A 26625-nucleotide genomic window follows, 5' to 3' on the forward strand; every position below is an offset into this window, starting at 1 on the left:
AGTCCCCCAGTTAGAGTGGAGATGACAGCAGCAAGTGCATTCGTTCCTGGACTCTCCCATGAGCCAGATCTGTACTCAGAACACTGATAGTAAGAGAAGCCAACCTAGGCAGCTGTGAGTGGGAGGCGGTGTCCTGCAACACTGTGAGGCTTTGTGTATTGGACTTCTGGGATGTGCAAGCTCCACTTGTGAAGATCTAAAATGAAGATCTAAAAAGACTGGCCCCCTGCGGATGGTCCACTTACAACCATCACACAGCAAAAAACCTAAACTTGAAATAGAAGCAATGGGGGAAGTCTCTTCTTATGTTTGCTGCACAATCTTACACCTCCATATGACAAAAATCAGCGGTTTTGCTGCTGTCAGTTCACTCAACATTTGGGTCGCCCATGAATGATGGGGGTAAAGATAGTGTTAGTGTATGTAAGTGAATATTGAAATAGGATGATTTCAAAAGGCAAGTCGTAGCAAGGGTCGGAGCTACCGGAAGGGAATGCATAGGGAAGCACACTGGGTGCGTATGTGTGTGGGAGAGGGTTAGGTTTCTACCGTATCTTCCTGTTGTACCTTATGGATGGCTCACACCAAACAACATCAGCAATGAGACTAGAAAGGCTACATGTGCAGATTCAACCACAGGTGTTTCTCCCCAAACACTGGCAGGGAAGAGATCCACGAAAACTCATAAAGAAAGCAAGTTGTGACATACTAGGCAAAGAGAGAAAAAACACTGCATTTCCACAGAGAAACAGCAAATTATGAGCAGCATTATTTTGAGGGCTCAAGGGTTACATAAAGGTATGTACATGTATGTGTTCTGCAAATGTGTAACTGTGTTTGTAGCTATAAAACCACTAGTTCTCACGATAAAACGGTAAATAACTGTTCTAAAAATCAGAGGGAAGGGCTCTAGTAGGAACTACTTCAAAGGACATTTCTGTTAAAAAAAGAATCAATAGATTTTTAAAAAATTTTCAAATAGTAATTAACAAACAGAATGGCAGCCTTTTTTTTTCCCCCCAGCACTCTCTGTATTTTCCTCATTCCAATTTCACAGTGGCTATTACAAACAACAAATAATTTTCTGGCCAAATCAAATGCACTAGGTCCATCTGCCTACTGTCTCACACAGCAATTTAGCAGATAGCACGTGTACCCTTAAGAGAAACATTATATGTAATTTCTCGACAATTCTTGCTTCAATGCTGTCTAAAACCAATATATTTTCCATTTCATGATGTCTTCAGCTAAAGGTGGATTTTCAAAATCAGCATAAAACTCAGGAAAAGAAAGCTCTGCAGGAACACTATTTCCTGACTTTGTCTGATTAGGCGAAGTCCTGTTCTTTGATGTTCGTGTTGAACAATTTAATTCTCCTTTCCCAACACTTACAGTAAAGTTAACACTCATCTTCCCTGACATACTCCTCCAGGCACGGGCGCTGGCTGTCTTCTTCCCACCATTCCCAAATCCTTGGAGAGGAGCTTTTCTAAAAAATGCTATTAATGAATCTACTCTGAAAGACAGAGATCTAAATGAAGGAGTTAGCAAGATTTCAGAGATAATCCAGGGCAGAGTAGATCTTCATAAAAATTATTTAACCAATGTCAGGAATCCTTCAATGTTTCCACATACATACACACACATGTGCAAGCAAACATACACTTGGCCCTCGATAAGATTTCAGAGGAATCCAGGCCTTCCTACTCTTTTGGGAGAACATACAATTTCTAGCATGCCTATACCTAGCTAGCCAACAGCATGAGTCCTGAATTGAGAGTCCTTGTCAACTTATATTCTAGTTTCAACAGAATTTTAACCAAGATGGAAAGTTGTACTTATTTTAAATCAAAACAAGGCAGAAGTTCTCCAGTCACAGCTGATTAAATTCATATGCTTTCTTTAGCGAGTGTGCATGTTTTGTCAAAGAAAGATTCACTCATTTAACACAAAATAACTAATAACTCCAAGACGTGGGCACTGGAAAATTTTTCTCAATAAAATGTTGGGAAGTAAACCGTTTCATTTCTATGTGATTCTCCTCTTGTACATAAAAGCAATAACAATGACATTTCCAAAATTACACTAAAGTTTTATGGATACCAAAATTGAATTTTCTGTCATTTTCATGTGCCATGGGGTATTATCTGTTTTATTTTTTTTTTTTTGACACCAGTAATGTATACATGTAAAAACTATTCTTGACGGACAGATGTTGTGGCAAGGTGGAGTAAGTCATTGCCGGGGATGCCAACATCTCACATCAGAGTGCCTGATTTGAGTCCTGGCCCTCTGGGCTTCCAGTCTACCATGGTGTTACTGCATCTGGAGGCAGTGGATGATGGCTAATGTCGCTGGGCTCCTATCACCCCTGGGTGGAGTGCTAGGCTCTGGTTTAACTGCACCCACTCCCAGATGCTGCATATAAATGGTATTAACAGCTTTTTCATCTGTCTATCATTCATGTATTAACATAAAGTACTGATAACCGGGAGATGCCTTTATCACAGGGGGTGAATTCAGTCCCAACCTATGTGCATACCAGGTCTTTTTCCGGTCTCTGCCTGTCAGTTGGTTCTCTGTGCCAGCTTCCCAAATCCAAGTCTGTGCGCCATGACTCTTTGGTGGTCATCTGAAAAATTTTAGGGGGCATAAATTTTAAAATATATTTCAGTGCAGTGTTAGATTGCCAAAATTGCTTTTAGAAGTTATAATAAAAGACCATTGCTCACACATAATTGCAGGATGGAAACATCATTGAAAAACTTGACATCTGAAGCACCTTGGCTGGCCAAGCAAATAAGAAAATGCTAAAACTGAACTCATTCCAGATATCCCCCACTGGAAGGCAGTCATTTGCCAGCCAATGATTTCGGGGTCTGTTTTCATTATTTCCATCCAAATGAAGAAACGTACATGACAGACGATCTGTATAGCACTGGGCCAAGTACATTATGCTGAGACTCCAAGGCTGCAGACTGGGACAAAAGAGACACCAGGAGCAAAATTCATCTGGGAAATCCATGAAGGAAATCATCTAACTTTCTCAGACATGTGCTTTCCTCCCAAAGGTTTGCTATCAGTAAATCACACAATGCTATACAACATGGGACTGTGCTGGAGATAAAGAACTCTGGTTACATCATTCAGTTATCTCTAAGGCGCATCTGGAGGAAGATCTCTGGCTAACAAATTGCAAAGCCACCGTGGGGTGGGGGCCTCTCTGCCTGACTCCCCATGTCTATGTGCACCAGCCCATGCCCACTGTATCTCCTCAAAAGCCCTCATGTTTGCTGTATCTCATCCCTAATGCCACTTCGCAGGTGCAAGCTGATCAGCCCCTGCAGACGCCACTGAGCATTTCTGGTAGCTGTAGTCCCCTACTTCCATCCTGGCCTTCTCTAGTGAAACGAGCCATGATGATGCTCTCCAAACACAAAGGAGAACACACCCTTCCAGGCCCCAAGCCCTCTGAAATCACAGCATGTCCACAAGGCTCTTGGTCGCCTCTCAGGCTGTCAACCACACCAGGGCTCTGCCAACAGTACTGGTATGACACAAGTTTTCCTTAGGTAATGTCTGATACCTACAACAGATGAGAGAGGCTCTTGAAGGTTGGGGTCAGATCCTTTGAGTTCTCAGGGTACAATAGCCTCCTGGCACAGTGACAGACCGCTTAGGAGGGACTCCATTCAAATACATTCTAGTAGGTTCAGGATGTCAGTCAGAGGGGGTGGTAGACAGAGTGGGGGACCGAGGGAGAGGGACTGTCTTGGGCCCTGTGATAAAGACCAGTGTTTCATAGATGTAAGTTGTAATTCTTGCACTCTTAAATCTACTCCATTGATCTACAGGTCTATCTTTATGCAAGTATACCACACTGTTTTGTTCACTGTGGCTTTTTCGTTTAGTTTAGGAACAGAAAAACATGAATTTGCCAACTTTTCCAAGACAGTTTTGTCTACAGCATTACAAATTTTGAATTTTTTTTGCTAAATTTATCCCAGAGTAATACTTCTTTTGATGCTCCAGTAAATATAATCATTTTCTAAGTCTCATTTTTGGATTGTTCATTGCTACTATCTGTAAACACAATAAATATTTATTGTCCTCTTGTGTCATTCAACTGTGCTTATTTATTAACTCCAACAGATTTTTAGTGTATTCCTTAAAACTTCTAAGCATATATGACAAATAGGAACTCTATGTCTTTTCCAATTTAAATAGGAACTCTATGTCTTTTCCAATTTAAATTCCTTTTATTTCTCTTTCTTACTGATCCTGGGTTGAACTTCCAATGCTAGGTCGAACAGAGACAGGCCTTGTTGAACAGCCTTGTCTTGTTCTTGCTCTCAGCATCAAAGTTTCCAGGCTTTCACACTCTCACACAGGTTGTGGGGTTTCCACCAACGTCCTATGTCAGGGTAAAGAGCTCCACTGCCATCTGTTTTTAGCATGCTGTGTTTTCATGGTAAAAACGACTTGAGTTTTTATCAAATGCTTTGATTAATGTAATATACTACATTGATTTTAATATGCGGAACCATTTTTTTGCATTCCTCAGTTGAATCTCAGTTGGTCTTAGCTTACAATGTGACTAGATTTGCTTTTCAAATAGTTTGTCGTACATATTTTTATGAGGGTCAGTGGTCTGTATTTTCTTTGTTGTCAGGTTTTGTCATCAGGCTAATACCTGCCTCACAGAAGGAATTCAGAGTGATCCTCTTCTATTTGCTGAAAGAGTTTTCAAAGCATTGGTCTTCACTGTTTTATATGTTTTTGGGTATAACCTACCACTGAAGCCATCTGGCCAAGGTTTTTCTTTGGTGGCGGGGGAAAGCACCCTTTTTAAAAATAATTTCATCATCACACTTATCACACTTACCATAGTTCATATTTTCTACTTCTCCTTGAATAAATTTTTATTTTGCCCTTCAATCAGTTTTGAATTTCACCTAAGTCACCTAATAATTGGTATAGAATTGTTCCTCACAGGTCTTTGTAATTTTTTCTTCCAATTTCCATAGGCTCAGCAGTGATCCCCTTTCATTTCTTACTCTAGTAAAGAGTGCTCCCTTCTTCCTTGGCCACAGTCTAAATTCATCAATTTGGTTTATCTTTCTGAAGAATTAACCTTATCTTTGTTTCTACTGTCTTAATTTCTACTTCATGTATGTGTGCTTTGTTATTATTTTTTCCTTCAACTTGCTAATATTTCTTTTTTAAGGCATAGGATTACATTATCAATTTGAGATCCTTTTAAAAATATATAAGCATTTACAAAGTTCTCTGTGAACAGTAAAAATTTTTAATTGGATTTCATAAATTGTGGCTTGCAATGTTTTAGACTAATTTATTTCAATCTAATTTCTAATACCTCTGGTGATTTCTTCTTTTATTTACCAGTCTATTTAGAAGTCTATTATTCATTTAATTATCACATATTTGTGAATTTCCCAAATTTGCTTCTGTTATTTATTTCTAATTATATTCTGTGGTGACCAGAGAAACATATTCTGTGTTACTTCAATGCATTTTGTATATATTGAGGCTTGTATTATTTACTTGGCTGTTTTGAAAGGCAGAGTGACAGAGAAAGTAGGAGAGAAAGAGTGAGCTTCCATTCACCGGATCACTCCCCAAAACGCCACAACAGTCAGATCTCGGTCAGGCCAAAGCCTGGCATCAGGAACTCCACTTGGGTCTCCCACGCAGGTGCAGTGGCTGAAACCTGAGACCCATTTTCTGCTGCCTTCCCAGGCACATCAGCAGGGAGCTGGATCAGAAGTGAAGCAAAGATGATGCAACCCAGCATTTTGATATGAGATGCTGGCATGGGAAGTGGCTACTGAGCCACAAGGCTACGCTCCTTTTATGGCCTAACTGCAGCTCATACTAGAGAATGTTCTATGAACACTTCAAGAGAATGAGTACTGTGCTCTTTTTGAATGCAATGTTCTATAGATGTCTGTGAAATTTAGTTGATTTTTAGTTTTGGATCTGGGCATGGGACCCAACTTGTGGTATGTTCAAGAGGGCCTCACCTTTCAAAGGACTCCCCGCACAATTTAATGTCACTCTAATGGTAAGAGGGAAGCATGGCAAAATTCACACCTTGGATTGGTTCTTAAACAAGTCTATTCTGAAGCGCTCTAAGGAGAGCAAGTAGCAAGTGAAAGTAGCTCACCTGTCTTTCCTGATTAATTTCATATCTATCTCCTGGTTATGCTTCAAATAAATGGCTGAGATGAACGCTGTGTATAAAAAAAATTCATCCAAGTGCATGGTGAAAATAATGTTATTTCAAACAACCAACACTGAAATTTAGTCTGCCAAAGTACTTTCTGAAAGAAATATTGTTTCTGAATTTATACAGCAGATATAAATTCTATGATTATGAAATTTTACTTATAAAATACACTTTGGGAAATTGAATCCACTAATGTTGATTTTTTAAAGTAAGTTTTATGAGCCAAATCTAGAAATTAAGGCAAATGCATCATGTATAAAAATCGCCTAAAAAATACCTTTTGCTAGTCTTGTATGAGGATTCTGGTTATTTCCATTAATATCTCTAGAAGAGAAAATGTACTTTCTTCAATATACCTAGAAAAGATGGATTTTTCAAACTTTCATGAGAAAAAAACCCAGTAGTACTTGGGTACCATTAAAGCTATTTGTATAATTTTTGAAGAATTTATACAGTATTTTTGATCCTTAGCAATACCCATAAAGACACTACTCTTATCTTCTTGTATAATACAACGAAGTACTAAGATTTCTTTAAATCATGACATGGCTTGAGTACTACGAAATTTATATACAGCTCTAAATCCATAAAAATATGTTGGTTTGTTTCCAATTATTATATAATCAACACTCCGTGTCTTCCCACATAATCTTTATGATTATGCTACTAAATCATTACCATATTTGCATGCTCAATAGGAGTATTACATTTCACCTCAAATACATCCAAACTTTTTAACTGAAGAAAATATAGCCTGACTTTGGGCTGAGAGCTTATTTATCATTATTTCAAAATCAGAATCCAAAACCCTCCAAATAATACCTGCTATAACAAGTCTTAGAAAATTGCTTTCCACTTTAATTTTCTGTGCCTGGTCTTCATTCCTACTCACCCTCACTCATTTACTTCTACTTTAGAAAGCTACACGAGTATTATACACCCTCATCTAGAAGGCAACAAAAAACACTTCTTAGTGTTGCATGGTAAACCACTTTCTGACACGTAAGAGATGGTGTTACTGATAGAAGGGTGCTTCCACCCCAGATTCATGAGATGGTAAAGGCATTTCAGAAGCAGCTGTGGCTTATGCAGCCATGGTCATCACTACGGAGCACAGTCCTAAGCCTGAAACAATGCTTTCACGCCAGTACATCACACCTTCCATCAACTGTGATGACTACACTGCATGCAGTATATCCACACAAGTATGGTACCGGCGCAAAGAGATGTGGGACCTATCGTCCTGACAGAAACAAAGGTCGTGGCAGGTGCATCTGTTTTCCTCACAGCTTGTGAAGATGAAATAGCTGGGCCTTTCTTAAGAAGGGAGGTAGGTTCTGATCAGGATATGCTAGGAGCTCAGCCATGTGAGGCCTTCCTGGAGGCGGAGGGCATAAGTGCCACGCACAGGGGTGGGGAGAAGGATCACCTGAGGTCACAGGCACGAGAAAGAGAAAAGCTGGTATTGAAAGGAGCTATAGGAAGAAATGTTATGCAAATTCCATATTAAGAGAAGTTAAATTGGAAAATATTACTTCTTGGTAATATTTGGTAATAACAGTTTTACATTTTCTTGAATAGAAACCATCCAGAAAAAATCACTACTAAAAACATCAAAACCTTAAGGCAATGCAGTGCAGTCAAATAGACATTTTCATTATTAAAAAAACTATGAAAAAGAACTATACAGCATGTTTCAATTATGAGTCACACTCTCAGTCACATAAAATAAACATTTTAATTGGGAAAGGGAAAGTAATTCTTTTGGCAGGTTAAAAAAGAGGTCACTATTATTTCAAATGAGTTACCTACTGATTTTATAAAAATATCCCACAGTACCAGTGCAGTTACAATAACTAGTTGTCTTCTCCTTAGTTTTTTGTTGAATACCTTTGGGCTCACACAGAGCATCAGATGGCGGCCCCATCCTTCAAGCTTTTGAAAAGTCAAAAGCTGAGGAATCATGCTGGTGGAAAAAAAAAATGTCATCTAAAGTAGATATGAATATAAGATAACCTGTTCAGTACAAGAGGCCTCTTTCAAAAATCGATTTTTTAAATAATCACTACATGTTTGCTTAAAATAAACCCATAAAACCAGATTCACAGTTCCTGTTGCATAACATGTTACGGCTTTTTCTCTGTTCTGCGAAACTGCACGCTTCCAGCCCTGCACCTGTTCCCAAAGGATTCCCTGTGGCCAACTAAGAAACCCACTTTCGAGAGCTCCGGAACACAAGAGCCAGACAGGCCACCTGATTAACTTTTTTTTTTAAAGTTGTAGTTATTTATTTACTTATTTATTTATGTGTTTGAAAGGCAGAGCTACAGAGAGGAGAGAGAATCTTCCATCCGCTCATTTACTCCCCAAATGGCCTCAACGTCTAGGGATGAGCAAGGCTGAGGCCAGAAGCCAGGAGTTTCATCCAGTTCCCAACATAGGTATGGAGGCTGTGCACTTGGGCCATCCTCAACTGCTTTCCCAGGTGCATTAGCAGGAGCCTGGATTGGAAGTGGAGCTGACAGGACTTGCACCAGTGCCCATCTGGGATGCCGACATTACACACACAGGCTTCCGCTGCAATACCACAAGGCTGGCCACCAATTCCTCCTTCTTGCTTTGTTCTTTCCCACAACACAGTCTTTACTTTGTCTAAAGTGCTCTTTGATGTTTACCTTCTTAACTCCTGCTTCCCTTCTACTTAAATATACCCTCCTTTGGGAAGACTTCCCAGATGAGGCCAAATACTGTATGATTCATACTCACTGTCCCATCATCATACTCACTGTCCCATCATTCATACTCACTGCCCCTTTCCATCAGGGAAGACAGGAACAATGCATTTAGAAGGGGTACAGTAGAGAAGCATGAGTATTATACTCAGCTGAAATTTCAAGAAAACAAGGAAGTCATTCTAGAAGCATCTAAGTGAGCAAACTTCCTCTGGTAACAACAGAGCATACGAAAGGGAGCTCCTTCAACAACCCCAGGCTGCACAATGGAAAGAAAAGCCAAACAACCAAGGAGCAAATCTGGTAGAATCAGAGCATAGATTTGCCCTGCAGCTTCATGTTTTCAGTTTTTACCAGAAAGACATGTAGTGCACAATGGTTTTTTTATTTTCCCCCTACTGAAAATATATTTTCAATAAACACATGGTGATTCATCTGATCTTTCTTTGTATGTTAAGATATGGAAAACATTCAATTAAATTCACTAAGATGACCAAAAAAAAAAAACACATCAGCAGTTTTAATCAATAGGTTAATTTCATAACTTCTTTAAATAAATATCGCTTAAATGGTTATTTTACATCATCTTGTGATATATTGCATGTGTGAATCAACTAAAAACCAAAACAGATTTTCATGAACTAATGATATACTGAACAAACTTGATAAATCTCAAGGGGGTTATACTGGACGAAAAGTCAATCCCCAAAGGTAAAATACTCCAAGACTCTATTTCCTCAACATGATTGACATGAGAAAGCTGTAGAAACAGGACCAATTAGTAAGTTCCAGGGATGAGGGATGGGGTGGAAGAGTAGGTGAAGGAGGTTATAAAAGGACACAAATGAGGAGTCCCTGGGACAGAAATGTTCCTTTGGACTCTGGTAGATTCCAGAAACTGCACATGTGATTAAAAATTGTGCAGAACTGTACATACAGAAAACAATAGGGAAATCTGAGGAAGATTTGGATTTTATCAACATTAATATCCTGGATGTACTGTTGGGAGGAAGGAAGACATGGGATTTATATAAAGATTCTTCAAAAGCTTTGCGTATAAATAGGGCAGAAAGAAAAATTTATTGTGATCTAAAAAACTTTACAGTTATGGCACAGGTGTTTGGCACAGTGGGCAAGGCACCCCTTGGGACACCCTGCATCTTGTATCCAGTGACTTGTTTGAGTCCCGGTTACTACACTTCCAGCTCAGCTTCCTGTTATTGCTTATCCTGGCTCAAGTACCTGGGTACCAGTCACCCACTTGGGACACTTGGATGAAATCAGGTGCTCCTCCCTTCAGCCTGGCCCAGTCCTGGCTATTATAGGAACTTGGAGAGCAAACCAGTAGATCTTCTCCACTCTCTCTGTCTTTTAAGGATAAGAAATACTAATTTTTTTAAAAAAATTTGTTGTTTCAGAATATGCATTTCGCATTAATTTTTGGAAGATCTCTATAATATTTCTTATAGCTGCACGTAAATTTTTATTTTACCCAAACTTAAAGGCATAATATGGAAATAGCTCTTAAAAAGGGATTAGATGACGTAATCTCTGAGAATTCCTAAGTAGTCTCCAAGTGTTCCACACCCATTTCTGATGGTGTCCACCAATGTAGATGAAGGAAACACGAAACATGCCTTGAGGTTGTAATGACCACATTAAAAAAAAAAAAAACCTCTTAAAACTTTAAAATAGATCTTGAAATATACTTGAACATTTGAAATCATGATGACATAAACAACTATTTATGACCTAAGAAAAACTGCCTTTGATACTTTGAAGTATTAAAAAAAAATCACACAGAATTAGATTACAACACTTGCACACTTGTCTGTGCAGCTGGTCTTTTTTAAAATTGACGAACTTTAAACCTACAATTCTAATAGGCTTACTGGTGACACCCCAATCCTTTGAAAAATAAATGAAATATCATAAATCACTTGACAGTTTTTAAGCTTAGATTTTAGATTTTTTTATCATCACTCAGACTCTTTAAAAATAAAAAGTGATATGAAAGGACAGAATCTTATTTTGTGCCCTACAAAGCTTAAGATAGAAAATAACTCATACAATTAAATGTCATTTGGAACCCTCCCTTCCATACTTAGGATTAAACTGGCATGATATTCCTGCTCATTCCTATGAGAATGCATGCAAGTCAAGTAGCTTTTCTTACAAAATATTGCAGGCCTCTGGCATGTCCTATGATGAATGAAGCAATAAGGCTTTGGAATTGCACTTGTGTATATTTAAGTACTTCATATAAGCCACCAGGCTGTCATCTTGGTGGATACAGAGCACTACGAATTTATTATTTGGCATCCAAAGGAATGTTTGAACTCTTGTAAAAGAATAGAGGATTAAGGTAAGCCTTTTTAATTTTAAGCTACAAATTTAGGATCACATTACAGCTGCTGGGTCAGCCCTCATTCTTTGGCAAGGTGATTTAGTGAAAAATATTCACAGATTTTGCAAGATAAGTTGAGATACCAAGTCTATAAATAACCTTGAAAATGTTTTGAATTCAACAGAAAAAAAAAAAAAAAAGACTCTAGGTGTTAACCATAACATCTGGGAGAATTATCATAGCCCTTTTTTTTTTTTTGAAGAGAATAAAATATGGGAGACATTCTCAGTGACCTGGTTGCAAGGTAATTTGATGTTGGGTCAATAATTAGTTCAGTTCATAACAGTATGTCCTCAGAAGGCAGCTGGATGGGACTAACGAGAGGGGAGGAAGGTCAGAGCTGGGCTCTCTCATTTGCCTGGTCCTTCTCTATTCTAAAAGAAGCCTGGTGAAGGAGAGCCACCCCAAAAGAAAAACAAAATCACTTGGTGTCTTTCCTGAGAATTTCATTCAGCTTTTCATGTAAGTGAAAAGCTTTCTGCTCCTTCCACGTGGCGATGGCACAATCTTGGAGAAACAGTCTGCAAAGCACTGCTTTATTTTAGCCTGCATAAGCTGTAATCACTTTCAATTTCAGTGTATTTCAATTCATTTTTAAAATACAGCTACTGAGACTGAAACCCTTAAATACAGGTTTAACTAATGTCATATTTAGCATTAGACTGGATTCTGGCCTTTGATAAATACTGGGATGAGTGCCTGAATTAATAATACCTGAAAGAGCTATTTCTTACATTTTGCATATTATATTGTTGCTAATGAAATGTTTTACACACTACATTTTTTTGCTTGTCAAGAAACATTTGTTAAACGTTGAATATGTATCAAATAATACTTTCTGTATATGTGTGAGTTATAAAGAAAAATGATGAAATGAATCCATTTTCCCACTAGCCAGTTGAGGGAACAACACATCAGTCCTAACTCAAGTCCCTTTCAAGGTTCTTCCCTTTCTAATTTCAATCCTTTTCCCCATGTCTCCCCCTCAACCACTCCGCGTGTTACTATAGCTAACCCTAATCCATGTACTCTTTCACAGGTCTTTGTCATCATACGGGAAGTACCCTCATGTTCCATTGGTTTTGCCATCCAACATTCTGTCCATGAAAGTTAACTATGATGATACCAGGTCCTTGATGATATTGGAGCTGGTTTCAGTTTTATGAAAAGTTCATACACACAGTAGGCACTGATCATAAACATTTTTTGTGTGTGAACTTGTCCTTTATTTTTCTTGGGTAACTATCTAGGAACCACCAGGGCATGTGGTTAAGTATATGCTTAACATTGGGAAAAATTTCCAGACTCTTTTCTAAAGAGATTGAACCATTTAATTTTCCTATACAATGTCCAAGAAGACAAGTTACTCATGGTCCTCGATATCTAACAATCTATTTAGTTCGAGCCACATGGGAGCATTACCTTATCTTACAACTTGCATTTACTTGGCAATTAATGATGCTGAGTACCTGCTTACTAACTATCTGGGTATCTTCTCTCATACAGCTTTGGTATTATATAACAACTTTTTGAATCACTTGTTCTCCTCCTTCCCTTTCTTGCTCTGATTGATCATTTTCCCCATTAAAGCTGATTATATTATTTACCTATACGATCTTTAGATAAGCCTATTTTTGTGAATATTTTTTCCCACTGTATGGACTGTTTTTTGTCCTTATTGGTGTCTTCTAATGAACACAATTTTTATTTTGATAAAAATGAATTTATAAACTTCTTCTCATGGTGATTTCTTTCTGCATCTTAAGAAATCTCTGATTCCTCCTAGGTTATTAAGATATTCTTTGATGCTTTCTTCTGAAAATCTGTAGTTTTAGATTTTACATTTTGTAATGATTCATATCGCAAAACGATTTCTATGTATGGTGCAACATAGAAACTGTTAGTTTTTTTCTCCATATGCAGGTGTTTCAAGGTAAGTTATCAAAAAAAAACCCTTCCTTTTATTGCTTTTCCTTCCAGGACTGTGTTTCTCTGGATCTTTGTTGGGAATCAAATGTAGGTGAGGGTCTACCCAAAGCTCTCTATGCAGAAGAACTCATGATCTATTTGTTGATCCCTATGGCTGTACCACACTGTTCTGGTGAGTCTAACTTTGTAGTCACAGCCCAAAGACAATCCCAACTTGGTTTCTAACTTTGTTTCTGAGGTCGCACTCTTAGTCTTCTACATTTCTGTATAGCTTTAAGTATTGGCCAATTTTTCCAAAACAAAACTAAAAACTCAACCCCAAGGGATTATGTTGAAACCACTGATGACTTGAAGGAGAAGTGCCATCTACTGGAGTCTTCCCCACCCATGAACATAGCACCTCTCCCCACATATTCAGGTCTTACTTTAATAGCTTTAACATATGCTTGCTTTTACTGTGGAGATTTGCCATGACTTTTGCTAAATTTATTCCAAAAATTTCTAACAGGGTGCAAGTTTATTACTGATGGGACCAGCTTTGAAATATCTGTCTCTCAGGGCTGCTCCAGCAGAACCCCTCTCTCTGTTTGGTTTATGTATAATATATAATATATAGTCTGTATGACAAGACACCAATTTCTAAAAAATATAAAAAAGGACAAGGACTTGACAACTTGGCAGTAAAATAAAGCAATGGACAGAGCATGTATGCTGGGATTGAGAGCAGGAAGTATCTCATATGATGTGGCAAGATGAGAGTTGGACAATCATCACTCCAGCCTGCGGTTGCACAGAGTCCCTTTAGGCAAGGGCTGCAACTGCTCCAAAGTCAACTCTTTACTGGCTTCTGGCCCACAGTCATGATGCTGTGTTCAAGGAAGAGAAGGGCAGCAAACATGGGTGTCTGACTTCTGAGCAGACAGTCATACCTGCCTGTTCACCGAGAGCCAAGAGCTCTGCTCTGCTGGGGCAGTGCAGGAGAGTCACCTCACCCACCGCCATGCTATTCCTGTTCTTCGTTCTCTGATTCTTCCTGGAACTGCCCACTGGATTTGCTTATCACTAGTATCTGGTTCTTCTGACTCCTACCTTTATGATGATATGACAGTTGGACGGATTAAATTTCTCATTATTATCTGTTTTTAAAAGGTTGTCCCTTTAACCTTGGTTTCTATTTGCCCCTTTTTGAACCTTTTGCCCTCAGCTTGACTGTTTGTCTTTTGTTTATATGCTTTGCTGCCAATTGTCTTCCTGTACTCTTTTTAGTCACAATTCTCCTCCTGTTCAAGCCTTTCTTTTGTTTCATTCAGGTGTTCACCTCCACCATCCTCTTACTATGTACCCTTTAGTGGTGGATTTCGACACTGATGGTCATTGCTAATTCCAATTCCTTTTCAACACCGATTTCTTAACCTTTCTCATCATTTCTTCGCTTCTGTGATTTTGGTCCCTTTTTGGGTGTAAACAATTCTTTGTTTTATAATCCATTCCCTTTAAGGAAATTCATCTTCTGCTATTGTCACAAAAAAAAAAGAGAGGAAAAAAAAAGGCTGAAAGGAATAATTCTGCAATTCTTCAAAGTTTAAAATGGTTTACATAAATTTGAAAGACCAAACAAACATACAAATCTGTAAGTTACCTTGTCCTTTTTTAAAGATTTTTTTTTATTGGAAAGTCAGATACACAGAGAGGAGGAGAGACAGAGCAAGATCTTCTGGCCAGAGCTGCGTGGATCCAAAGCCAGGAGCCCAGAGCCTCTTCCAGGTCTCTCATGTGGGTGCAGAATTCCAAGGCTTTGGGCCGTCCTCAACTGCTTTCCCAGGCTACAAGCAGGGAGCTGGATGGGAAGTGGGCTGCTGGGGTTAGAACTGGTGCACATATGGGATCCTGGCGCATGTGAGGCGAGGACTTTAGTCGTTAGGCTACAGCACTGGGCCCTATCTCCTTTTCTTAAAAATCTTTAAGGATGTTCCATTTTCTAGCACTGAATCAAGTTTGAAAGCAACATAATTTTCCCTTTTAACATGTCTCACTGATTTGCATGTCTCTCCAGAAGAATTTTCCTCGTCTCTGAGGTCCAGCAACTTCTCTAGGCCTGAGCACACAGCATGCCCTTTCACTACACAGATTTGAGTCATACTTTATTTCCCTGGTCCAAATTTTCTGTTAGAATGCAACTTCTGCAACTTCTTAAACCAAATAACAGTGAAGTCCTGTTCTTGCCCTGTCTCATAGACACTTTATTTAAAAAAACGCACCATTTGGGCCCACATTATTTTAAGCTGGGTTATCATAAATAAGACGTCAATGGGTTGACGTGTAACTTGACCTCTTCTAGCTCTTTATTACCAACATGCAAGACAGCCTGGTGAACACAAAGCAAAGAAATGCCGAGGGCTACAGTGTGTACTGCATCCAGGCACACAAGTGGCAAGACTCAGTGCCTTATCTGTTGGAATTGGGGTACAGCCATATGAATTTTTGTACGGGACATAAGTTTACATTGAGTCTAAAAGTCAAGTTAGGCTTGAACTGACAGATGCCCAATTTCAATTAGTTTGAAAACGAAGACTTTGGGCTTGGCAGTGTGGCCTAGTGGCTAAGGTCCTCGCCTTGATCCCATATGGCCGCTGGTTCTAATCCCGGCAGCTCCACTTCTTCTCTCTGTCTCTCCTCCTCTCAGTGTGTCTGACTTTGTAATAAAAATGGAATAAATCTTAAAAAAAAAAAAGAAAGAAAACGAAGACTTTGCCAATCAGATTACATGACAACCAGTTTCCCTATGTAGAACTATCTTTATAGATGCTAGGTTTTCATAAAACATACTTAAAACAGATGTTAAGAAATGATTTCTCTAAAAATTGCACATCAGTAAATATGTATTAAAATGAGTAGCATTTCTAACAACTATGTTGTATTAAGTAGGGCACCCCTTAGTAAGAGAATTAACAAGTCTAACAGTCATTTGACCAATCTTAATTAAACTTCTTTGATAAACTTCCCCCAAGTTAGAAAGTGATAGCAAATTCTTCTCAAAACAACTGATTTCCAGTGGTCTGCTCTTTGCAGAGGATGGAATAATGCAGTTTTCAGTAGAGAGCTAATTAAAATAATTAAATTTATGGCTCACTGTATGATTTCTGGTATGTAACTCAGCAGATGAGAAATATTAATAATGGGGCACTTTGTGAAGAGTTGTTAACACTGGTGCTTTGAACTCAAGTGCTTCATCACCCTTTAAATGCGTATCTGATTTGGCTCTCTCACTGCTGAGCTCTAGGATTTCTTCTGCATAATCTTTTTCTTTTGTGCTTCTTCTGATTGTATTTTAACTCTTTTGGGAGTTTTGTTTTCTTTTTCAGGTGTTTCCTGAGTTATGCCTCTAAAGTTTGTATATTTCAGCTTTGCAATTAAATATCACAATAATTAAGTTATGACATTCTGTTTATGGTGCCAGTATGAACTCAACTTGATTTTCTTCCATATGGTGTTGCCCCAGTATCATCTGTTTCCTAAGTGTTCTACAATACCAGCTCTGCCATAAATTACACCTGTAGATGTACATGCAGGCTTCTGAATTCTCTGTGCCTTCAGCCAATGTGTATGTCCTTATCCTCTGCATATGTATATCTGTAATCTTTGGACTGTTCTTCCATATAAATCCATAAATTACAATATCAAATGTGACTAAAAATAATACTATAAATAATAGAAATGATAAAACTCTCAAGATCTATTAGGGAAATGAAATGTGCATTAGAGAGAACTAACATCTCTGCCATGTTAAGTCTTCAACTCATTAATGTGGGGTTTGTTTACATTGAATTTGATTAATACTTAATGTCTGTTTTGTGAAAATATTTATTCATTTGAAGGGCATTTATACACACAGAGTGGGCGTGAAGAAAAAAGAGAGAGAGAAGATCTTCCAATCTCTGGTTCACTCCCCAACTGGACACAAATCCAGGAGCCAGGAGCTTCTTTTAGGCCTCCCACATGGGTTAGAGGCCAAAACACTTGAGTCATTTCTACCAGGCCATTACTAGGGAGCTGGATCAAAAAAAAGAAGTGAGGCAGCTGGAACTCCAAGCATCACCCATATGGGATGCCAGCACTGCTTGGAACAGGCTCTACTCGCTGCTGCCATGGTGCCAACCCATATATAATGTCTTACGATAAAACTTATTGTTTATACCCACAATGTCATGATAAATTTAAATATAATGATGGACTTATGATTGTTGTTGAAGGACTATGATATTGTTATAATACAGGGGATGATGGGAGGAGGGAAATTCCTGCGCATAAGAGATTACATCATGAAAAGTAATAATAATAACAACAAAACAAGAATTTTCATGGTAAGGATCTTAAACAATCATTACTAGATTTATTCAAAAGTTATTTGTGCTGTTTTGCTATGCAAATTGTATCCTTTAAAAATTATATCATTCATCATTGTATTTATTCAAAAGTTATTTGCATTGTGTTGTTATGTAAATTGTATCTTTAAAAATATATATATTTTTCTCTTTTTTTGCCAAATATTGACTTATTCCATAACATTTGCATAACAAAAACTATCACTGAAAACAGTCATCATGCAGTCACTGATAAGCTAATTGTTAGTTGTACATGAGAAAGGTGAATTTACAATCTAAAATCTAAATATTAATTTCAAAAAAGCTCATTAAAAAAACGAACATGATGAGCTTGTACGTATGTGTCTGTAGTTTCATGTTGTTAGTGTGTCAGAGGTGTTGCTGGAAGACACTGTTTCAAAAGGTGCTGGGGTGACGGCAGATCATCAACAGAAACAACAAATCCCTTTCATGCAATGGGAAAGCCAAGGTGATATTCAGATCTACTTGACTGATTTTCAATTCTCATGCAAATCAAATACAAATGCATTAATAATCCATGAGACACCTGTTTTGTAAGTTACAGAAGTATTCAGATTTAAGTTGGTCATGCTGAATGATGAATTCTCTGGGCAACCTGACAATTGAAGGTTGGTGCTGATCAGTGTGCTGTGCTGTGCTGTGTGGGCTGGTGGTGGTTAGTGTGTCATGTGGGCAGGTGCTGGTCAGTGTGCTGTGCTGTGCTGTGCAGGCTGGTGGTGGTCGGTGTGCTGTGCCTTGTGGGCAGGTGCTGGTCAGTGTGCCTCACCAGCCAGGGTAATGACGGCCAGCTCTGGAAACTCACTTTCTGAGCACACTGCACGTGAGAACTGTAAACGCTGAGTGCAGTGTTTTCAGAAATGCTCCCCTTTCCTGTTGTACAATAGTTTGCAGTTTCACTTTTCAAGGTTTCAGCAGCCAGCAGTCAACAATGGTCTCAAAACAGTACACAAAAAATTCCAGAAATAAAACTTTCCCAGGTTCTAAATTGTGAGCCATTGTAAGTGATGAAATCTTACATCACCAATCTATAGCCACCCACAGTGATCAGTCACCCTCCTTTCCAGTCCACTTGCATTGTCCACACTACCACCAGTAAGTCACTTAGCAGCCCCCAGAGTCACTGGATCAACTTTTGGGATATGAACGTGATGTGTCAGGCAACCCCTTATACTTCACAACATCCCAAAGCATAAAAGGAGGAAGGAGAAAGGAGATAGGAAGGATGGAAGAAAGAAAGGAGAGTATGATATTCTTGGAATTGTACTTTGCAACTATATGAACCCCATTCTTCTTCTATTAATATAATTTTAAGTTGAAAAGTGATGAGAATTGTGTTGTAATAATTATGCATTTGTTATGACTCCAAGGATCTAATGCATTATTAATTAGTTCCTTAAAAACAATAAAAAGAAGAGCAATGCTTGGCAACTCGGAAACGCCGAAGAGAAGTTGGGAAGTGCTTCCTTTCAAGTGAAAAGGAGGAAACATTTAACTTCATAAGCAAAGAATATACTTTTATGCTGAGATTGCTAAGATCTACACTAAGAATCTTCCATGTGTGAAACGGTGGAAAAGGAAAAGAAATTCGTGCCAGTCTGGCTGTCAAACCTCAAATCACTGAAGTTACAGTTACAGAGCGCAATACGTGCTTAGTTAAGATGAAAAAGGAATTAAATTTCTAAGTGGAGGACATGAGCATAAGATGTGTTCCAGCTGGCAGTGATGTGTTGCTGCAGAAGGCACTGAGATTATGTCAAATGGAGCAAGAGATCTCACTAATCCACTTACTTCAAGAGTGGGATGGTTACACCTAACCAAAAGTAGACTGGGACTGAAAAATAGAACATAAATTCACTGGAGAAGCTATCTGCGATTGGAAGAGCATCTGCCACTCTTCCTAAGAAGAGTGGGCTATTGAAGCAACTTTACTCCAGAGAAATCTTTCTGTCTTTACCAAGTGACCAAAGTTAAGATTACTTGTAGTTAAGTCATGATGATGTCATTTACCCCAGATATGGTGGGATAAAATCATGCGAAAACATCCTATCCATTCTACCAAAGACCTGGCTCCTACCCGTGGAAAGTCATCAAGTCCATGAAAGACCAGAGAAGACCAAGAGATTAGCTCCAACCAGAGTCAACTGAAGAGACCTGGTTATCAAATGTGGAGAGAGATCCTGAAAATTGGACCCATCAGGAGAAAAACTGGAGCAATCAGAACAGAGGCTGTCGTTTTGTTAACATTACTCTCACACATGAATTCCATACTTCAGAAAAATTAGGCAGGACTATGTGGCATGTGAATTATTTGTAAAAAAAAAAAAAAACTTTCTTTAAAATTACATTCTCTGTTCTGCTGTTGCTGGTGTAAAAAAATTTGTGATGAGCTTTCTTATGTTAGTTTCACATCCAGAAACCTTGCTAAAACTCTCCAAGAATTTGGTTGTAGTTCTAGTTTTCCACACAGCCAGTTAAATCATTTGCCAATAATGACAATTTTTTCTTCCTTTCTAGCCCTATGCTTCTTGGCTTATGCATTGCCATTTCCACCACTCCAGCACTTATTCTACTGGCTAGAATCTCTGGGGCTCAACCCTGAAAAGAACTAAATTACAAATGTCCCTGTCCAAAGTTTATTACCTTTTATCAGAAGAATCTAGAGAACATAGCCTGCTTTTGCTTTGAATATTTCTATCATGGAGATCACAATGCCATTTTTTTCCCCCAACTTCAGATTCTGAAGTGTTTAAATCAGAAAATATAAAAGAATGTTTGACCTAAAGAAGAAAGATGCAATGTGAAGATAAGAAAGGAGTATGATATATTTGTTATTGAAACATAATAAAAGCTGTGACTTTCTGCATCTAAATGCTGTTCTTCCTGGTTGAGGGGAGCAGTAGCCTGGAAATGGCCAGACTTCACACTTCCAAGCCTTTCTGCCTTGGGCCAGATAGGGCCTTGTGAGTCACTCTCTCCCAAAAGTGCATCTGTGGAAAACTGACAAGGCTGTTTTTGCTTGTTTGTTTGTTTGTTTTGTTTTCAGCAGCAGGTGAGGGGTACTCACACTGTTACCCCAGGTGCAGCACGGTGGACTTGGACTGGAAGCTCAGGGTGTGGATAGTCACTTGTTCATGAATGCTTTCAATACACTGCTGCATTGGCCTAGGGTAACAGGGAGTAAGCTGTTGTTCATTTTGTGGGCCATTGATGACAAGCAGTTACCGCTCACTGAATAACACGAAAATTGCTATCTCAAAGACAAGTACTGATCCAGAAAAAAAAAAAAAAGAAAAAGAAGGAAAAGAAAATCTAAAATATATGGTAAGGGCAATCAAGCGATAGGAGGCAAGAGACTACGTAAAAGATGGAAAGGTAGCTGTGTCATGGGGTCACAAAACACTTCATAAAAATATGGCTTGCCAAAACTGGTCCCTGGTGATAGATGTGAGAGAGGGGTTTGCTGCCTCTGGAGCTCAGAAAGCGGCATCTGCGTCAAGCAAAGAACCTGTTCTGCATCTCATTTTCAGCAGCGTTCATGTGGTTGCGTGCAACTGTCAAAACACATGCAACTCAATGCTAAGAGCTGTGTGCTGACTGCACATCTGTTTCTCATGTTATCAAATGAAGGGTCCATGGGGAAGGAGAAGTATTGGAGTATTAGAATATTAGAGTAATGAGACATTTGTCAAAGATTTAGAAGAATGTCAACAGCCATGAAACTGAAAGGTTTGAAAATGGAGGTGAGAGGCAAGAGGGGTTCTAGAAATCTGGGGCCAGGGGGAAACCGGAGCTGGTGCCTCTGGGTTTAGTCCAGTGAGAGAAAAGATTGAAAGCAAAAGGCTTTTTGCCCAAGAGTGGCTCTGGCTATCTTGGGTACCAGAGGGGTTTGCCTTGCTGTACATCAGGTGGTCTCATCCAGGTAGCCCTCCAAGAGCTCCCAGTACACCGAGAGAGGGAAATAGGGGAAAGGAAGCTAAGAAATAAAGTAGGCATGGTATTCTGATGTGCTTATGAGCTAGAATAACCACATAATGGTCCAGATGGGAGTTCTTCGTGGAAAAGGACAGCACTACTCAATAAGCCAAGAAAAAGGGTATAAACCAAGTTTGCTCCTGTGAATGTAGCACATGCACTCATTCTATTACTAGTATACAAAATTAACTAAAAGAAGACATCAAAAGTCAACTAAGTTTTAGTAGACGATAGCATTGCTCTAAACCTACAAGCACTGGGCTTATCTGACTTTAAAACAATATTCAAGTTTCCCAAACCACATGGGCAGGGAGTAGGAAACAGCCTGCAAAACCTCCCATAGAGATGGTGTATTCCCCAATGTCCAGACAAGTGCAACCTTGAAGAGAAATGGGCAAAGAAGAATCTTCTAGAAGCCAGCGTCAGCTCCTCTTAGCGAATGCGATCAGAGTCTGATCAAGGGACACTTCCCACCCTAGCTGAGGATGCTCTGCAGTGCCTGCCGTCAGCCAAGTTTCTCCTGTCACTTGTCAGGCTTCCAAACCCGAGATGTCTCCTTGGCTCTAGGGGATGAAGCATACCTTGCAATTTGCTAATTGGGCCCCATGCAATAAATCCCAGATGAGGCCCGGCCTGTGGAACGATGGTGGCAGGAATAAACCTCAGGAGTCTTTGGCAAAGATTGCTGTGCTGAGGGCCTGGAAGTCCCTGCCTCTCAGCCAGCCTTTGCTATACGAATCTTTGTGTTCGGAGATCAATCATGAGTCGGTGCAGTCATTTGCAAAATGAGCAGGAGGGCACATTCCAGGCCTGTAATTCAAGTTACAAGTCCTGCTGTCCCTGAGCCAAAGGAAAGCCGCCATACCTAGTCTACACAGACCCTCACAGCCTGGAGATGCTGCCAGGGGCTGGTCTGTCTGCTTTTTATACCTCGAGTACCTTTACCCAATATTTTATAGTGGTGAGAAAAATGTGGTTGTTTTTGCTTTCATTTTTAAATTTCTCTATATTATCTTGGCTTCACTACAGCACAGTAAGGAATAAAGTAACAAGTTCTTTTCGGGGAAAGATACTTGCCTTTCATTTCATTTAGAAACTAATCCCCCCAAAAGGGAAGGAAGTAGCCCATACTACAGAATTTTACTGCTTTTATTACTTTTATGGGGCAAGATTCCGAATGCTTGAAGAATCATGATGCAATTTAGAGATTTCTAATCTACAAATCTCATCAAAATATATTTTCTGACAATCAAATAACAGTAATATTCCTCCAATTCTAAGAAAGCATTTTTAACTCATGGCAGTTTCAAGATCAATCTGCACGGTTCAGCTTCTGTTGCCTCCTCTGAAAACAGCATCCCAGAGAGACCCTGTCTTCCTCACTGCCGAAAGAGGCACTGAAACGAGCCTTCGACACGAACAGCCTGTTCTCCACAATGATGCAACTTCATGTGCACGTAAAACATTCAGAGACTGCGATGCAAACTCCATCCCTTCAGATTATTGCAAATTGGGCCCCCATCGTGCTGTGTAGATCCCGCTAGGGCACTGTGGTGTTTGCTCTTGCGTGCTGATGCTGGGAAATCTATCTGTTCCTGTTCTGAGGACTCCGTGTGCAGCTGGCTCTTCCCCCTGACTCTGAGGGCAGGGCGGGCTTGCACTCAACCTTCGCTTTTCCTGGCCCCTGGATCCTCATCCAGACTCTCTCACAGCAGTTTCAACTTTTCCTCTTACTTTCATAGGTCTGGGAGAGGCCAGAACCTGACCTGCTTGTCAGCTCCAGGACTCACGCCCTCTTGCAGTCTCTGACATCATCATCAGCTTCCCCAGCAGGTGCTCTGGTGCTCACCTGCCTCTGGTCTCGGTCACAGCATCGCATGTCTTGTTTCCAGATTTTATAGATAGGCTCTTTCATTCACCTTGCGGTGCATGAAGAACTAGAATTTATTTCTTTTTCCATTGATCTTTTTCTTTCCACACTTTTTTTTTTTTTTACAGGGAAAACAACAAGAGACTTCTTCACTTGCCATCTTCAAACAGGAACAGCATTCTGAGTTGTCTCACACATCACTGTTCAGTGGCTGCAGCTTGTGATGGTGTTGCTGGGATGAGCACAGCTTTCTGTCCCCCACTTCCTCTCTCACCCACTGTGAGTCCAGTGGGGCTCCTGGATGCTGTGAAGTGCTGGGTAAACATGCAGCACTGGGCAGTTAGCTCAGCTTCCTGGGCCAAGACAAGTGTACAAGGAGCCAAACAAGGGAGTCAAACAGACTCCATCCACGTCTTCTCTGAGGGTGACCTCTGGACATCTGGCCTGATGAGGCCTCTTTCTCCTGTTTGGTTGAGAATAACAAGGCAGAACGGCTGCTAGTGGAGGTCCCGCTGCCCACCTATTGGTTTGAAGACTAATAAACCTGCAGAGCTGAAAGAGACCCAGATGGGCTCACCTGAGTTTCTGCTTGCAGCTGTCCCAGAAGCCAGTCGCACCTCTGGAAAACATCGTTTCACACACCATGGAGACCATCTCTATTCTCACAAGTTCATGTCAACCAGCTTTTCTTTTCCTTGCAAATGAAAGAATCCCGCTGATTTCAGCACTGCATCTCGGTGTTCTAGTTCTTAAGAATTAAACCATAAAGCAGCACTTCTTTGCCAAAAATGAACTAATTTAAAAGAGCAAGCAAGCTAAATGTTTCTGATATCACTGTATCAAAATTTATATTGAAAAGCAAATCAGTAAAACTTACTGTCTCGTTCATTTTCTCCATTTTATTTATTTGTTTTTCTCTCCCAGGGATAATTCTGTGGCAGCCCAGACAAAATAAAATAATAAGGCTATGTCTTCTGAAACATTACTGGAACATATCCATAATTTGACCTTTGCCCTAACCTTGAGTCCTTAGAAAGTTCCCAAAGGGGAGTGACAGGGCTTATCTCAAAGGAATATCTCATTTTGGGATGAGATTTTGCTTTGATTTCTGTACACAGAAGAACCTGTTTACCTGGTTCTGCTGTTCTTACCAGGCGGGATGTGGCTCTTCTGGATTGGACCATGCTGAAAACTGATCGTCCTTGCAAGAAGAGGAAAGACAGCCATGAGATGAAGGGTCAGGGCAAGGATGCCTGGGGCTTCCAGAAGCAGGGAGGAGGCAGGAAGGAGCCTTCCCTGCTGCCTGTGAGAAAGGACAGCTGGCCGAGCCAGAAGCTGGACTGCAGATTTAAGAATCCTTCTCTGTCACTAGAAACCACAGGGTCTGGGATCTTGGCTATGCAAGCTCTGCAAAACAAACATTCCTCACTTCTACTGAAATACAGGATTTGATGAACCCATTACTTCCAGGTGTAACTCAGACAGTGAAGGTAACACTGAACTTTCCTCTTAATTCTGCTTAAGAGAAATAGCAGCAGGATGCAGCTCTGAAAATGCAAAAACAGCCTGACATGCAACAGAGGTAGCTTCTGCTCTGCTCCAGTAGGTCACAGCCACACCAGAGGGCAGCTTTGAACTTGCCAGACCTTCTGGTGTTCACACGAATCCAGAAATCTGGATCTGTGCAGATAATTACTTACCTATATATTAAATCACTTACTGATCAAAACAATCGGGTGTCAACAAATTGGTACTCTGAAAAGAAGCCAAACAGAAAAGAGTACAAGCCAAGCAAAACACATTTAGGGACCAAGTTTGGCCAAAGGGTCTTTTTGTGATCTCTTTGCATTGGTTTTCTAGCTCCGCTTCCCTTGTACTTCACTTGACTGAGGCCCTAACTAGGAAGCAGGTGCGACCCTGGCACTAGGAGTCATTCCAGGTCAGCACTCATGGACTGGAAAACCCTCTTTGCTATGAAATGTGGCAGAGGTGGAAGGGTCACACCCGCCATAGGGATCTGAGATCTACAGGGTACACTGTTTTGGGTCTATAGCTAAAGCTCAATACTGCTGTTTTAGGTCTGGTGGTTGATGCCATGCCTAGAAGAGGCGGGCAGCATCACATGGTAAAGATTTAGTGTGAATTTAGTGCTTCTCAGACTCACTGCCGCCTCACTCTTGGAACTGATCTCAAAAATTCAACCACTTTTCCCTACCCCAACTTATCTCCTAATGAAAGAAAACTAGTAGGTTATAACAGCTCACAGTTGACTCTCAGTATCCATTATTCTGTTACCTATAAGAACCACCCAGAAACCATGAAATGTGCATGAAAAGCAGGCTTATGAAAATAGCCTTACACAGATGGCTTGTTCTAAAACTCCAACAATATAGGAAAACCTGTTCTGAAGCCGTTAACATCACTCCTGTCCAATGTGCTGCTGTTCAGCAGTCTTACAGGCAAGGTCTCGCTGACTGGAAACATTTTTTTTCCATATTTTCAGGGATCAGACCTCTTGATTTGGCACAGGATCTCATGGCTGCTTCTGGTAAGTGCCAAGGGGCACCTGACATGTTGATTGCCAGGTCACTCTGTGCGAGGGTGAGACAGCAAATGCCCAAAGATGTGGTCTGGTACATTGCCATGTTTGGGACTTGCCAAGGTGACTGCTGCTATTTTTGGAGGCTCTGAAGGGAAAGGAAGGGAGGTGGGATACTACCAGAACTGTCCGAGGCAGCTCATTTACTTATTCAGTTTGGTTTTTCTTTGGAATTAAAAAAAAAAAGGTAAACAAACAAACAAACAAAAAAACCTCACAAAACCTCTAGCTATCAAAGTTTTACTGGAATGCATTATCTTTTTATAGGCATCTCTCTTGTCCCCCTGCTGTCCCTCCCCGACCAGGACAGATAAGCACGCTGGAGCTCAGATGCACTGAACTTGTCCAAGTCCAGAAGTGACAGAGGTGAGGCTTGTACTAGAGTCTCCCGGTGCCGAGTTCACTGTGCTTCCCCACAAATGAAAAGTCATGTGAGCATACAACACAGCCATTGTCAACAGGC

At 40.0% G+C, this 26625-nt stretch overlaps 1 protein-coding gene across 1 annotated transcript in view; it reads right to left on the reverse strand.

Annotated features, from left to right (window-relative positions):
- ZNF438 (zinc finger protein 438) overlaps positions 1-26625 on the reverse strand; it is a 137321-nt gene that overhangs the window by 41060 nt on the left and 69636 nt on the right. The window contains exon 4 of the mRNA XM_012927909.2: positions 2543-2632. The gene's annotated coding sequence lies outside the window, so the exon portion shown is untranslated. The remainder of the gene's footprint in view (positions 1-2542; positions 2633-26625) is intronic.

The sequence above is a fragment of the Ochotona princeps genome, chromosome 10, assembly GCF_030435755.1.
Source record: "Ochotona princeps isolate mOchPri1 chromosome 10, mOchPri1.hap1, whole genome shotgun sequence".
Taxonomy (NCBI): Eukaryota; Metazoa; Chordata; class Mammalia; order Lagomorpha; family Ochotonidae; genus Ochotona; species Ochotona princeps.